General features: G+C 46.8%; 1 protein-coding gene across 1 annotated transcript in view; it reads right to left on the bottom strand.

Moving 5' to 3' along the window:
* SYNE2 (spectrin repeat containing nuclear envelope protein 2) overlaps positions 1–12,773 on the bottom strand; it is a 256,016-nt gene that overhangs the window by 238,689 nt on the left and 4,554 nt on the right. The window lies entirely within an intron of this gene.

Genomic DNA, 12,773 nt, shown 5'->3' with positions numbered 1-12,773 from the left:
GTGGGAGATGCCCAGCTCACAGTGTGGGTGTTTTTATAAGTGATTGCTTCTGATCTAAATTCCTGGTGCCTTGAGAAATGTACCACTTTGCTTCCATTTACTCAGTCCCATGATAGGCTTAGAGGGAAACAGGTGGTGCTTTTGGTTAAACTACAGAGCCTAGGGCTTGCCGATCAGAAGGTCGGCGGTTCGAATCCCCGCGACGGGGTGAGCTCCCGTTGCTCGGTCCCTGCTCCTACCAACCTAGCAGTTCAAAAGCACCTCAAAGTGCAAGTAGATAAATAGGTACCGCTCTGACGGGAAGGTAAACAGTGTTTCCGTGCGCTGCTCTGGTTCGCCAGAAGTGGCTTAGTCATGCTGGCCACATGACCCGGAAGCTGTACGCTGGCTCCCTCGACCAGTTAAGCAAGATGAGCACCGCAACCCCGGAGTCATCCATGACTGGACCTAACGATCAGGGGTACCTTTACCTTTATGATAGGCTTTAAAAATGCCTCCAGACAGAAACATGATTTCGTCCACTTCTGACCATAAGAGCTGTTCAGCAGCGGAATGGTCTCCCTTGGGAGGTTGCGGACTCTCCTTCCTTGGAGGTTTTTAAGCAGAGTTTGGATGGCTATCCGCCCTGGGTGCTTTAGCTGAGATCCCTGCATTGTAGGGGGTTAGACTAGATGACTCTTGGGGTCCCTTCCAGCTCTACAATGCTATGATTTTTAAAAGCAGCAGAACAATCCACAGTTGACTGACAGGACTCCTTGCTTCAGGATGCTCTAATGTAAAAATGAAGAGACAGGAGGAATACGCGGTAGGCAGACCTGTCAGTGGAAACACAGCTTGGTGCAGGCAAAGGACAAACCTCTAGCACACTTGTAATGGTTCTAGGGGTTGCTCGTGCGTAAGTCGTCGCCACACCTGGCTGGGTTACCTGGGTGAACCCTTTCTGTCAGGACAGCCACCCATCCGTGGCTGTCTCAATCGCTGGCAGAATCCGTCAGTGGGCGTTTCTTGAACTTCTTCCAGCAAAGAAGTTCTTTGACGCCTAGTCTCCGCCTACTCTCCCTGCGTGGAAGTCTTCTGCGCAGGGAGGGTGTGGGCAGCGGAGGACCCGTGCTCTCCCTGCTGGTCTCCAGCAAGGAGTCATGGAGCCCCCTCGCCGATTCCCCCATCTGCCCCCCTTCTCCACTGGTGCTACGCTGATTTCCTTCCCCAGAAGATGGGCTGCCTCTCTCCCTACTGGGATGCTCTCCGGCATCCCTCCGGAGCCCTCCCTCCTCCTCTGGCTCCCATGGCAGTTCCCTGACATCACTCTGCATTCAAGGAACAGAGGCTGAGAGATGGTGAAATGAAACAGCCTGGCTGGAATGTAATACTGGTGGGCACCTTGCAGATGCAGCCCCTTGGTCTAATTTAATGTCATCCTCACCCTGATTTGAAAAGCCTTCTGCAAGTGGTCAGTTCACATCTCTGGCCAGAACAACCAGACTCTCCCAGGGCAGGCAAAGACAGAGAGAAAAGAAGGTGGAAGAAAGAAAGAGCAATGGCCTTATTTGCTGTGGTGCTGGATCCGCCATGAACGTCTTCCACACCCCCAATCAGCCCTCAAGAGATAAGCCCTGAAGGAATGTGGCCCCTGGCAGAAAAAAAAGGTTGTCCAACCCTGGTTTAGTGTTACATGTACAAACCTTAGGCTCACATTCTCTCCTCTTCTCCTGTCACAACTGAGATGAGGCAATTGAAAGTTTTCACCTAACCAAGGTTACTTTCAGTCGAAACTAGCTTGTTCCCCTACACTATAGTTAGGACTAGCCACAGTTTGTCTGGGTTCAGACGTAAGAACCGCGGCTAGTCCTAACTACAGTGTAGGGGAACAAGGCAGTTTCAAACCATAAGATTATGACCCTGGCTTTCCTCCCTAAACCATACTTATGACTAGCCATGGTTGTCAGTTCTGATGAAACAAGTAACTACAGTTAATGGAAAACAATAAAAAGGCATTCCTTATGCTAGTGAGTCTCCTTGCGATGGGATGGAGAGCCAACTCGAGAAAGCAGTGTCACAACAAACTGGTAATGTACTAGCCCAAAGTTCCGGAAATAAGAGCAACTTAAAACTCAGAGGTTGTGGACTGGAGTGAATTGGCAGCTTCCTTCATGCCTAGACCTATCTATTTGAGCAAAAGGAACATTCCTAGCAATGCACTGTTAAAAATCAGGACAGAAGCAGATTTTGGGAAACTTCCTGGGCGGAGGGCTTTGTAGGACTGGCTTCCAGTTTCATTTTTAATACTGAACAGAGAGCTGGCCTGCTTTATTTTTGGACACACTGGAAGGCGGGAATATCAAGTTGCTGCCAGCAATTCTTACGCAAAACCATTTCCCCCCATTCAGTTATAAACTTAGGACCAATGTGGGCGCACAGAAGATTGTACTACATAATAATACTACCTATGAGGGAGAGGGCATGTGTCAGTGTTCTGCTATTATTAATAATAAAAATAAAAATCTGATCCTAAACCTCTGCTGCCTTGCAGGACATTTTCAGAAGAAAAGCCTCAGGAGTAAAAAAATCAATCTGAAGTAGAGTCCTAGTCCTAAAGATGGTTGGATGGCGCGTTGTCCACCTCCTTCCATCAACTCCTGCAGCCAAGCTGGTGCCAAAGGTCTTGCTCTGCTTTCCTTTGGACCACATCAGCGAGGTGAAGAGGAGGGTTTTGTCATCTGGGCATCCCAGGACCTCCATACACACTGCCCAGTCTTGCACCCCAGGAAAGTCACCTTGGTGCTGCTAATGCAGCAGTTTAGTCTTCACCCCGGGATGCACACTCAATTGTTTCTCGCGACAGATGGATGCCAACAAAGCTGGCCATCCTACACCGCAGGGAAGGGACGCGGGTGGCGCTGTGGGTTAAACCACAGAGCCTAGGACTTGCCGATCAGAAGGTCGGCAGTTCAAATCCCCACGATGGGGTGAGCTCCTGTTGCTCGGTCCCTGCTCCTGCCAACCTAGTAGTTCAAAAGCACGTCAAAGTGCAAGTAGATTAATAGGTACCACTCCAGCGGGAAGGTAAACGGTGTTTCCGTGCGCTGCTCTGGTTCGCCAGAAGCGGCTTAGTCATGCTGGACACATGACCCGGAAGCTCCCTCGGCCAATAAAGCGAGATGAGGACCGCAACCCCAGAGTCGGTCATGGCTGAACCTAATGGTCAGGGGTCCCTTTACCTTTCCTTACACCGCAGGGAGAGGCTAGGAGAGCCTGAGACTCCCTGCTCCTGCAATAGCTTGTATTATGAGAAGAGAAGAATGCCTTGAAAAACGAAGGCGCCTTGGATGTATCTATGACTTCATGCCTCCTGGAGCTGTGAAGAATCCTTGTGCCACTGAAGCCCTCCCTCCCTGCCAATATGCCAGTGGTGATATCATACCGAGGGCAGGAATGAGCACGCACGTGTCTTCCCTGGCAGCCTCTGCTGCAGCTGACAAACATGCCAGAGGCGTTGCCATCACTGTCGATCAAGCCCAGTCCTATCCCTCAGCCCAGGCTGACTGGTTTTAGGGGGGAGTGGTGATCCCAGCATTAACTGTGGAGAGGATGCCTGCCCCCTATTCCTGCTTGAATGGGCAAGTAAATTCTTGAGAGAACGCTTTTTCCATGGTGTATGTCACTGCGGTCTGCAGGAGAGCTTCTCCTTCCAGTCCACAAAATATCAGAAGGCTGCTCCACAGTAACTCTGAGCAGGGCTTTCAGCGTGGTGGCCCCCCACCTTTGTGCAATAGTATCTCTGTCAAGAAGATGCTTCAGGCAGCCACTCCAGAAACATGGAGAGGCATTTGGAGGAAGGCATTTTTTTAATATCTTGACAAGCTTTTCTAGCTGAATGAAAAGGTGGTCATCTTGTACCGCTTTTAAACTTCAGCTGTTATTTTCATTCTGACCATGAGGACGTACTGGCTCTCTGGAGTTTCACACAAGGGCCAGTTCCCAGTCCTACCCCGAGATGCCAGGGACTGAACCCGGGACTTTTTGCATGCAGAGCACATGCTCTACTATGTGACACAACCCTTCCTCAACTTGTAACATACCAGGCCAAATTTAGCAGCAAAGCAAGCCTCTAGCCTGGGATTCGTAAAACAGGGATGTGAGGTCAAGCTCCGAAACAGGACACAACATAGGGAACACCACTTGCGCAGAATGGGTAGATATTATATTTTTATTCAACCAGAGCCAGGGCTTTTTCGGCAGTGGCCCCGACTTGGTGGAACGCTCTGTCACAAGAGACTAGGGCCCTGCGGGACTTGACATCTTTCCGCAGGGCCTGCAAGACAGAGCTGTTCCACCAGGCCTTTGGCCAAGGCACAGTCTGACCCCCTTTCTCCTTCTGTAATCCTCACAGAACTCTAGCCCAATGGTTGCCATTAATTTGACTCTGAATTGATTTTAGAATGTATTTCAATTAACTGATTGTGATTTTATGTAAACTGTGCTATTTTTACTGTTGTTAGCTGCTTCGGCTGGAGAGGGCGGGATATAAATAAATATATTATTATTATTATTATTATTATTATTATTATTATTATTATTATGCTTTCCCTCTTAAGAGCCCGAGGCAACGTAAACAGGTTTTGCCTTTGGCCACTTTATTCTCACAACAACAAACAACCCTGTGATTAGCGTTAGAAATTCGGATATACAAGGGTTATAGTCGCCAAAACAGAATGCCTAGGGGCAATTTTTGAGCCAGAAGGCTCAAATGTCATGTTTTCCAATACAGCTTTTGGGTTCCTGAAATTCATTCTGATTATGCAGATAAAACACAACAGACAGAATTGTACAGGGTGTGCTGCTACTGTCTGAAAACAGTCAGGATCCGAGGATCCCCAGGCATGCACCTCCAGGTGGTGGAGATGTCCGACGCCCTCCTGGCACCCGGGCATCTCTACTTGACCGCAAGTGGCCAATAGCTGGGTGCAAAATGCGGCTGGTGAATTTAAAACGCTGCCTGTAAAGCAGGTATCGCTGAGAGCAAGTGACCCAATTTGCCACCCAGTAAGCTTTAAAGCTATGGTTTTCCCAATAGTGATGTATGGAAGTGAGAGCTGGACCATAAAGAAGGCTGATCGCCAAAGAACAGATGCTTCTGAATTATGGTGCTGGAGGAGACTCTTGAGAGTCCCATGGACTGCAAGAAGATGAAACCTCTCCATTCTGAAGGAAATCAGCCCTGAGTGCTCACTGGAAGGACAGATTGTGAAGCTGAGGCTCCAATACTTTGGCCACCTCATGAGAAGAGAAGACTCCCTGGAAAAGACCCTGATGTTGGGAAAGATGGAGGGCACAAGAAGAAGGGGACGACAGAGGACAAGATGGTTGGACAGTGTTCTCGAAGCTACCAGCATGAGTTTGACCAAACTGCGGGAGGCAGTGGAAGACAGGAGTGCCTGGCGTGCTCTGGTCCATGGGATCATGAAGAGTCAGACACAACTAAATGACTAAACAACAAGCTTTATGTCTGAGCAGGAACTTGAACCCGTGTCTCCCTTCGTCCTCAACCGATGTGCTCACTATTGCAGCTGGATTGCCGGCTGTCTTCTTGCACAAAGTATAATTCCATGTACCGGCCTGAGGGAGAACTGTGCCTCCAGGACCAAAAGGCTAGAGGAAACACCCATTTAATAATTCGGCATTCACTAAGTTTAAAATGAGAAACCATGGCGGTGACCTTTCTAACAAAACAGAAAAGTTGGGGGGCAGGGAGAGATATATTTCTGTTGTGATAATCTGAACAAGAAGGTTAGCTGTCCTCTTCGCACAGGAAGAAATATGGACGTATGAATCAAATATAAATAAAAGAGCAAGGTTCTGTTGACTCCAAAAAGAGATTCAAAAGAGAGCCTTTGAATCACCATATGTTTGGCTTGGATGCCTGCCACGGTTGTATAAATAGACCCTCCGCTGGAAAACCTACGGCGAGAGAGAATGCTTGTCCAGAAAATAACACAGATCCCAGAGCAGAAACCCTTTGCTCATGGAAAAACAGTGATCCTGATAGAATTAGTATTAGCATTTGTGCATATCACATCTGTCTCCCTTAAGTATTTCACACCCATCTCTCTACATCCTCAAATCCTGCCACAGTCCAGTATGGCCGCAAGACAGGCTTATGCAGGTGAGAACAGGTCAGACTATAGTCCACATTAGCAAAATACATTTTAAGCAGTATCATATCACTTTAAACAGGCAAGGCTTTCCTTCCGCCCGCCCCCCCCCCCCAAAGGATCCCGGGAACTGTGGTTTGTTGAGGCTACTGAGAGATCTTAGGAGACTCTTGTCAGAACTACAACTCCCAGAGTTCCCGGCGGAGGAGTTGACTGTAAAAACCACTCTGGGAACTGTGAGGCAAATAGGGGTCTCCTACAATTCTCAGCACCCTTAACAAACTACAGCTCCCAGAATTCTTCAAGAGAAGCCCATGGCTGTTTAAAGTGGAATCGTAGAGATTTAAATGCATGGTGTAAACATAACCTACATTTTCAGGTTGGAGGCACCATGTACACAAGCCTAAGAAACAGATGTGAGGGTCTCAACTTACCGTTACAGCCATTATAACATATCCCCCCCCCCACAATATTCCAGGGGTTTTGCTAGCTAGGCAAATCTATCTGAGCTCCCAAGTACCGTATTTTTTTTAAGAAGTGGTTTGAAGACTAGAAAACAAAGCCAAAAAATGCATATAAATATTAATGCAGATTTTAAAAGATGAAAGAGGGGAGGGAGGCACAGCCGAGAGAGATGTAGCAGCAGATCCCACCAGCACAAATGCAAAGAATGAAAATGTCTTGGAGCACTTTGTGGGAGGATAAATGGTTCTTTATTTCTTTGCACTGTTAGTCTGTACCACGGCATGATTTATAGCCTTTTTCTGCTAGTTAACAACAAGGAAATGTTGAAACATTTTGAGAAAAATTAAGAGGCGACATGACAGAGGCATGCAAGGTTATGTGGATAGGGGGAAAGCCTTCCTCCCTTTCTCATAATACTAGTACAGGAAACGTCCAAAGCAGCTAAATGTTGGGAGATTCAGAGCAGACGAAATAGTTCTTCACGCAAGTGCAAAAGATGTTGCAATGGTCACCGGCTTGGGTGGCCCCACAAGAAAAATCAGACAGATTCATGGAGGTAAATGGTCAGAGGCTCTATGGTCGCGCATGGCCACTGTGAGAAAAGGGTGCCAAAGTAGACAGGCCATTGGCTGGATCCATTGACCCGATGGTCTTGTGTTCTTTCAGGGGTATGGTAGGATACATCCTTTTTATTTTCTCTGATGGATGAACAACTTTCGAATTTGTTCTAGTGCGTTTTATTCAATGCGTTTGGCTCTAAATGACTCACAAACTGTTCAGTGTTTTATACTGTTATAGATTTAGGGTAGAGACACGGGTGGCGCTGTGGGTTAAGCCACAGAGCCTAGGGCTTGCCATTCAGAAGGTCGGCGGTTCGAATCCCTGCAACACGGTGAGCTCCCGTTGCTCAGTCCCTGCTCCTGCCAACCTAGCAGTTCAAAAGCATGTCAAAGTGCAAGTAGATAAATAGGTACCACTCCGGTGGGAAGGTAAATGGCGTTTACGTGCGCTGCTCTGGTTCGCCAGAAGCGGCTTAGTCATGACCCAGAAGCTCTATGCCGGCTCCCTTGGCCAGTAAAGCGAGATGAGTGCCGCAACCCCAGAGTCGGCCACGACTGGACCTAATGGTCAGGGGTCCCTTTACCTTTAGATTTAGGGTAAACCCTAGAAATTAATAAATTCTAGGATTGCATATGGGGTGGGAAAGGAGAAATAAAAGCTGCAGAGGAATTCCTGGCTAGCATGGCCAAGGAAGGGCCATTAATTGAGGGCCACTGAGGGCCCAATGATGACGTTGCCAATGAAGGGAAGTTCCCTCCCCACTGTCCTGTGGTATGAACAGAGAGATGGTGATGGGGTGTGTTTTTCAACAAGGGTTGTTGGGAAGAAGACACAGAAAAAAAAGGGCTGCAATCCATCTTGCAGGGAGGTAGCCTGAAGGTTGCACTACAGTTCCCAGGGGCTGGAAAAGGACTTGAATCCAACTCTCCCTGGTCCAAATCCACACTATGTTCATTCATAGCAGTTGTCTTCAACCTTTTAAAACAGGGGCTCATCTTTAAATTCTGGACTCCCTCCATGCAGACTGAAGGTGTAAATAGGCGAATAAACCATATTTATTGAAGTATAACATTCTGCACCGTGTCTTCCATTCTACAAAGGGACACAGGGAGAGGCAGACACCCGGCTTTTGCAACAATATATTTGCAAATTGGCTTATTTATTTGCAAAGAGCTTTTTTTTTGTAGAAAGCAATAAATAAAAGCAATATAACAGCACCACCACCACCAAAGGAATGCCATAAAATAAGTGAGGAATGAGCAGGGCTTCCTCTACTCTCCTCACATGCAACACTGCTCAAAAACCAGCTTATTTACAAAGACAGGAAGGAGGAGGAGGTCGGCAATTAGAGTAACATTAACTTGGCTGGTTGACAATCCTGGATAAACAAGGAAATCCAGCCTATTTTGAACAGAAGTGCCCATTGCCATTTTTTAAGGGGATTTGATGCTTTCAGTTTACCAATCCCAAACAGAATGGTTTCTGCTCACCAAAACATTTGGGAGAGAAAACAAACATATTTTCCTTCCCAAAGCACATCAGCCACGTTTTGTGGCCTGAAAGGTGTTGTAAATAAAAATATGCCCTTTTCCCTTATGGGGTATCCAAGAGCCCATATAGAGTCCTTACATAGGTTCCCTATTGGTAGGAGAAAATAACAGAGGCCAACCAGAGAATATTGAGAAGCAAAGCAGCTAGTAAGCTTGATCTTTATTGATCTGTTGCAACAGGGTGCTCCCCTCACATGCAGGAGAGGAAGAGGACCCCCAAAATTGCTGTGCAAGTGCTTATAAAGACTTTTGAAATTCCCATCTTCTAGATCAAGACCACCCCCAGAAACATAATGCATTCATCACAGAAGGGGTGTAACCTAAGACCACCCCTCAGATACATCCCACCTACATCACAGAAATTAAATGTTTTTCTCTTGTCCTTGTTTATCTCCTGTCTGGCAGGTTACTTGATTGGATTTCCTGGGGAGCCTGGCCATTCTTTTGTAGTGGTAAAATACTTATTTCCTGGGCCAGGTCACAGGCTCACACCTTATTCAAACAGACATATCCTTGAGACAGGATTTGTGAGGAAAGAGACAATGGAGAGGCTTTTCCAGTTTAACCTTGCAGAGAAAGGATTTGGTCAGTTTAGGAATCAAGATGGTTCCAGGTTGGTCTTCCTGTGTTGATCTATGTATGTGCAGTTATGAACATTACCATATATCTAAGACCATAAAATTCCTATCACAAAGGTGCTTACCAAGCCCCTCTCTTTTGTAATCTAAAGCAGCTCTCAGAAAGGGGGTTTATTGGACCCTTCGTGGACTCAGGTGGGTCACCAGTTGTGCAGCATCCATTGGGCCTAGCTACCTCAACAGTATCCCTTTAAAATGCTCAAATCCAATTATATTTAGGATGGAAGGAGAGGTTTTAGCAGTGTTTGTTGGTTTCTTTCTTTGCCCAGAAAAGAACAAGGGGAAAAACACGTTAATGAGTTTAGCTGTCTGGCTTACTGAGGACGGGGAATGACTGGCTGGTCAGGGACTTCAACAACAGACCCTGAGTGTTCCTTGATGGCTGGAACTTTTTCTTCCCTGCCTTTGAAAGGTGACATCCTTCAGCAAGTGAGAGGGAGGGAGAAGCAGTTTTTGTTGCAGTTTAAGTTTTGGGAAAGAATGGATGCCACTATGGCTTGGATCGAAAACAAGTCATGTACTCCCTCCTTTTCCATCATGGATTCAGTTTAGCAGAACACTTCCTGGTTTCATCAAACCAGTTCACTGTGACATCCAAACTGGGAAACTGTGGTTGAAATGATCGTTCCAAAACAAGATTTCAAAGAAGGATCAAACTGTGGTTTGGAGGGATTGCTCAAACTGCAATTTCCCTGTTCGAGTGTCATGAAAAATGAGGACATTGATAAACTTTGCTTGTTCGTGTTATTGTCCTTTATTTGTAAAAACTCTGTTAAAAATGAGCAGCTTTCTTAAACCATGGTTCCTTAAACTATGGTTTGTTCAAAACCAAAATCAATCTCTCCCTGCGCGCGCACACACACACACACACACACACACACTTGCAAAGGAGAAGGACATGGGAATGAACAGAAGAAGCAGCCTTTTACTATTCTCCAGGATTTCAGGCATGGCTCTCTCCCAGTCCTATTTGGAGATGGTGGGGACTGAATGCAAGACCTTATGCAAAGAAGATGCTCTTCCACTGAGCTTTGACCCTTCCCAAAATCTTCTGCTAATGTCATGTTAATGAATGGTACAGATGCAGAGCTCAGTGGAAGAGTCGGCAACTCCGATTAGGCCTTTCCCTGTGGAATGATATGATGAAGATTAGTGGACAAAATCGTCCCCATCATTTTATGGGAAAACTTCACTTGCGAAGTTTCTGCACAGTGGTGCCTCGGGTTAAGTACTTAATTCGTTCCGGAGGTCCGTACTTAACCTGAAACTGTTCTTAACCTGAAGCACCACTTTAGCTAATGGGGCCTCCTGCTGCCTCTGCGCCGCCGCTGCACGATTTCTGTTCTCATCCGGAAGCAAAGTTCTTAACCCGAGGTACTATTTCTGGGTTAGCAGAGTCTGTAACCTGAAGCGTCTGTAACCTGAGGTACCACTGTACATCCATAACACAAACTTGGAGGAGTGGGGAAATAAATCTCTATAAGACTCTTTTACCTCCTAAAAAGTAAGGGGAAATGTGTGCGCGTCTTATGGAGCGAATGCAGGCTGCACAGCTATCCCAGAAGCCAGAACAGCAAGAGGGATTGCTTCTTTCACTGCGCAGCGATCCTTCTTGCTGTTCTGGCTTCTGAGATTCAGAATATTTTTTTTCTTGCTTTCCTCCTCCAAAAACTAGGTGCGTCTTGTGGTCTGGTGTGTCTTGTAGAGTGAAAAATTCGGTAAGTCTCGAGGAATCGTATCAGAAGAAGTTCATGCATTACAACTAATGCTGTTCAGAGAGGCCTATATTTTCACGCCTGCTTTCAAATTTCACCACGTCATTTCAAGTCTGGACAAGCTGTCCTCCACATCCAAAGCCACTAAAAGAATTCCTCATTGAGGCAGGGCTTTTTGGAGATCCCTGCCTCCACGTTTCTAGCAGACTTCCATCTTACATGATCACGGGCTCGTGTAGTTCAAGTGGTTACAACATAGCGACGCAGGCAGGTTTAAGAGGAACACGAAGTCTGAACTGAGCGGGCATGGTATGTGTGGAAACGACATGGGAGAAACATGAGCAACCATGACTCGCTTCTGCTTTGAAAAGCACAGGGCGCAAGCCAACAGACAGTGACATATTTTATTGTATTTTAAGATCGTGAGGTCATTGCCCAGTAATGCAGCCAACTACTTCAGTTGCTGCACACTTATTATGTAATGCAACCTGAAAAGCTTAAGAAATATTGGGTGGCCTCCGTTGTTGTGTGCAAAATTCCACTCACGCAACAGGACTTCCTCTTCTTCTACCCCCTGCCCTTCAAAATCTGCTTTAGAGGGTCTTCCAACACTCAGGAGCAGATTTTAAGACTGCATGGGGGGTACTGAATGGGAGAGGAGAGGAAAGGAAAGGGAAAGTTCCATTGCACAAACAGACATCTGCTGCACAAGCAAAACAGCTGGATGTGACCCATTGCATTAACAATTCTATTATGATTAATAGTTATTAATTGTGGAGGTATGTGAGGGATGCATTTGCTAATCCCTCGAGAAGAACAGCAGCAGCAGCAGCAGCCTGGAGGAAATTTCAGCGTTCTACAGAAAGGCATTTCTCGCCCTGCAAATCAAGGGTCTCTGCCAAACAGCTTCACAGGCGGAGAGACTGTGTGCAAAAGAGGGATAGTACGAGACTCTTAATCTCAGAGTCGTGGGTTCGAAACCCACATTGAGCAAAGGATTGAACAACATGACCCTCATTGTCCCTTCCAGCTCTACAGTTCTCTGATTCTGTGAAAATGTGGGGGAATATACTGTTATTATAAGGGATGCAGGTGGCGCTGTGGGTTAAACCATCAGAAGGTCGGTGGTTCGAATCCCTGCAATGGGGTGAGCTCCCATTGCTCGGTCCCTGCTCCTGCCAACCTAGCAGTTCAAAAGCATGTCAAAGTGCAAGTAGATAAATAGGTACCACTCTGGCGGGAAGGTAAACGGTGTTTCCGTGCACTGCTCTGGCTCGCCAGAAGTGGCTTAGTCATGACCCGGAAGCTGTACACAGGCTCCATCAGCCATTAAAGCGAGATGAGCGCCGCAACCCCAGAGTCGGCCACAACTGGACCTAATGGCCAGGAGTCCCTTTACCTTTATATTGTTATTATGATGAATACTTTATTATTAGGCTGTCAGTATTTTTTTCAAATGTTTTTACCAGTGATGTTCTGTGCTCTACCTGGAAACACAAGGAATTGAACTGGTGAACTTCTGCATACAAACTGCGTGCTCTGCCACTGAGCTATGCCCCACCCTGTTCAGCGTGTTTAGCATCTGGCAGGGGAAAGCAGCTGGAAGGAAGGCTGGAGGAGGACAGTGAAGTGTTGGGAAATGGGTTTAGCTGCCAGCGCCTCCTCTGACATTTCTCTGCCCTCCCCTAAGGC

Source organism: Podarcis gaigeae, assembly GCF_964106915.1.
Source record: "Podarcis gaigeae genome assembly, chromosome: 1".
Lineage (NCBI taxonomy): Eukaryota > Metazoa > Chordata > Lepidosauria > Squamata > Lacertidae > Podarcis > Podarcis gaigeae.
Note: the sequence above shows the minus strand (reverse complement) of the source record. Positions and strands in the feature narration are given on the sequence as shown.